This window comes from Cibotium barometz, chromosome 24, assembly GCF_041138505.1.
Source record: "Cibotium barometz isolate CiBa-2024 chromosome 24, ASM4113850v1, whole genome shotgun sequence".
NCBI lineage: Eukaryota > Viridiplantae > Streptophyta > Polypodiopsida > Cyatheales > Cibotiaceae > Cibotium > Cibotium barometz.
Window position 1 is genome coordinate 13,631,397 of NC_141069.1, and position 3,560 is coordinate 13,634,956.

Sequence of the window (3,560 nt, forward strand, 5' to 3'; positions counted from 1 at the left end):
TTTTTGGGGGATTGATGAAACAAGCTTAATGGTGGTGGCGAGTTAGCTATTTATGGTGTAGTTATCACTACCTAAGTGAGAGTTTGGGTTATTGTGAGACATAGTTGTGTAGATGCACCACTGAAGGTTTGGTTTGAACCGGGAGAGCAGACTTGCTCATGCCATGCACATGGCGAGTATGTAGGTTGGCATGTCGAATAAAAGAGAAGTTTTGATTAATCCTTGCTAACATCTTGATACAATGTCCCAAAAATTCCTAGTATGACTCCCATCCATCAACACATTATAGAGCTCGGCCCTCGTAAATGAGAAAGAAAGAAACATTATATAGAGCTAGGCCCTTGTAAATAATGAGAGAGAGAGAGAGAGAGAGAGAGAGAGAGAGAGAGAGAGAGAGAGAGAGAGAGAGAGAAACATTATAGAGCCAGGGCCTTAAGGATAAATGAGAAATACACGCAATTATTCTCTTAAGCTCAGTTCTCTCTCAAGTAGTTTGGCGTCTCTTATCCTTGTAGCATTAAAAATTTATATTTAAAAAGGACGCCTCAGAGCACATGCGTTAACTAAGCATATATTGAATTTCTCCTATGATGCCTCACTCCACCACATTGAGACTTCAAAGAAATTATACGAACACCTTTATCCTCCACTTCCAAAGAACACTTGACAACACAATCCTTGCGATATTATGTTATTAAAAAATAATATTATAATTTAAACAATATTCCTTAAGGCCGTATATCACTTTCATTAAATTGAAACTCTTAAAACCATTTCATTTGTGTATGTAAAAAAACATTATATTTAGAAATAGGATATATAGAATAAATATTTACACATAAATTTATGAAATTATTGCCTGTAGAAGATTCATTTATAATTTTAAGATTAAGAATACACTCAAATTTATACTAAGTTCACCTAAAAAAATTCACTTAAGTTTATATTTTGTACACCCTAACATTTCAAACCATTTAAATAAAGGGAGAGAAACTATGGTCACACTTTAAACCTATGAGAGGACAAATACATTATGAGATGACTTACCTCTTCAGGGAAAGGGATGATACTTGATGCCCCATGCTACCCAACACAGTCTTCAGGACAAGAAATGTATATACAATTTGATTCATGCAAACTAATTCTAAATTGTTAAATCTATAGAAATGTTAACTATGAATATACTTTTTCACAAGCAAGATGCATGCATGATCAATAGCGCGGCGATCGTTCGCCCTTCGAGACGATCATGCCCTACACAAAGCCAACGATGTCGATTCACCTTCAATTAATGCAGCTGCCTCAAATCCAATATGACCAACTCAAATCCATATGGTTCTTTCTTCGATGGGTCCAAGCTCTCCCAAACTTGGATGACTTAGATCTCTTAGACATCAGCGAATGATCGAGATCATCTAATGGAACATATGCTTTCAATTGAGAGACTTGGAACACATCATGCATACATGTAGTTGCCCGTAGCATCAACTTGTAAGTCACTTGCCCCACTCTTCTCTGCACTTTGTATGGACCATAATATCTATGAGCCAATTTGGTGTTGGTATTACCCTTGAGAGATGCATATCTTGATTCGGGAATGTATAAAAGCACCCAATCCCCTTCTTTGAGCTCCACAAATCTCGTGTGGTATTGCTTCATACTCCTTTAAGCAAGCTTTAAATTGTCCTGGGATTGTTGTAGAAGTGTTTTCATCATTTGAGCCTCATTCTTTGCGTTTCGATTTGTAACCTCTTCTTTGTTGATCGCCACACTCGCTATCCATAGATGGCCTTAAAAGATGACACTCCAATTCTCAACTGATTTGTACTATTTTATAAGAAAATTGTGCCAAAAGGCAACCAATCATCCCATGCATGTTGAGTGTCATGGGCAATAGTGTCTCAATACATGTCCACTCACTTATTAACTCTCTCTATTTGCCCATCCATTTTTGGGTGATAGAGGTGATGCTAGGAGTCAATTTGGTCCCCACAAGGTCAAACAGTGTCCTCTAACATGAACCTGTAGATTTGGCATCTCTATCACTCTCACAAGTTATTAAGGCATTCCACGTAATTTGAACACATGTTGCATAGATTGTCTTACGGAAGGAATGAGATTAACTAATCCTAGAGGGTTAGGGGGGGCTCAAGATTGGGGATGAACAAGTTGAAACTACCTGGCTAGGGTTTTTGGGGGATTGATGAAACAAGCTTAATGGTGGTGGCGAGTTAGCTATTTATGGTGTAGTTATCACTACATAAGTGAGAGTTTGGGTTATTGTGAGACATAGTTGTGTAGATGCACCACTGAAGGTTTGGTTTGAACCGGGAGAGCAGACCTGCTCATGCCATGCACATGGCGAGTATGTAGGTTGGCATGTCGAATAAAAGAGAAGTTTTGATTAATCCTTGCTAACACCTTGATACAATGTCCCAAAAATTCCTAGTATGACTCCCATCCATCAACACATTATAGAGCTCGGCCCTCGTAAATGAGTGTAAGATCCCTGTTCCCACTGAGCAACGGATTCAGGGTACTGGCAGCGGAAGTAGCGCTTCTCGCGCGGGACAGGGGTCCCACACTCGGGGCCTCGCCCACGGATATCCGGATAAGAGACTAATCCGTCGGTTGTTCCAAAACCGAACCCGGAAAAACTTCCTCTACCGGAAAGCACGGGCGATTCCACCAGGATAACTTTTTACTCTAACGTAGTCAAGATCATTTCTGATCGAGATGATCCGATTACATCTATAAGATACTTAGTCAGTTCAAGGAAGAAACTTGCACTTGGATCATTGGGATCAACGCTTTTTTCCCCATTCAAGAGGCACAGCCGTTGATTCCTATCCATAGAACAGTTTCTGTCCGGGATTTATTTTTTTTTTCTATCGTAAAAACAAAAGTTTGAGTCTCGATTTACGGATCCATCAGTCCAGCCTAACCCCATCCAGTCCCATGGGTTAGCCAACCGCCCAACCACTGTAGTGATGGGATCCAATTAAGAATTTGGTTAGGTTTTGTCCCGGGTACCAAGGAAAAGAGTTCCAAGGCCCCCTAGCCGGATGTTCATGCAAAAATAAAACTAGTCACACCACTCACACACCCAATATGAAATTGCCTTTTCACAGATTCAACCAGTTTAAAACAATCCTTTAATAAAACCATAGTATCATTGATCACCATCTTCCAATTTATCCAATTGATTCTTAACTTCCCATCATTCCTTCATCAGAGTATCTATGGCATCATTGGCAACTAGAACGCTCAGGAGCCGTTTCGATAGTTCCTAGCCCACTCGGCAATATAATCCCTTATCAAGATGGACTCTCGTTGAAGATCAGCAAGATCAACCAACAGATCCATATAAGGGGCCATGGACTCATCCATTGAAGACCAGCAAGGTCAATCAACCAGATCCATGCCCGATTTCAGAAAACAACTCCAACTCTGTTCCAATATCTTCCTCGACGCACGCGTGGGTATCCTAGGCGACCCAGAGCCCGAGCACCGTATGGTCAGCACCCTCTAGGATCCTTCGCAGGTAACCTAGCGCTTCA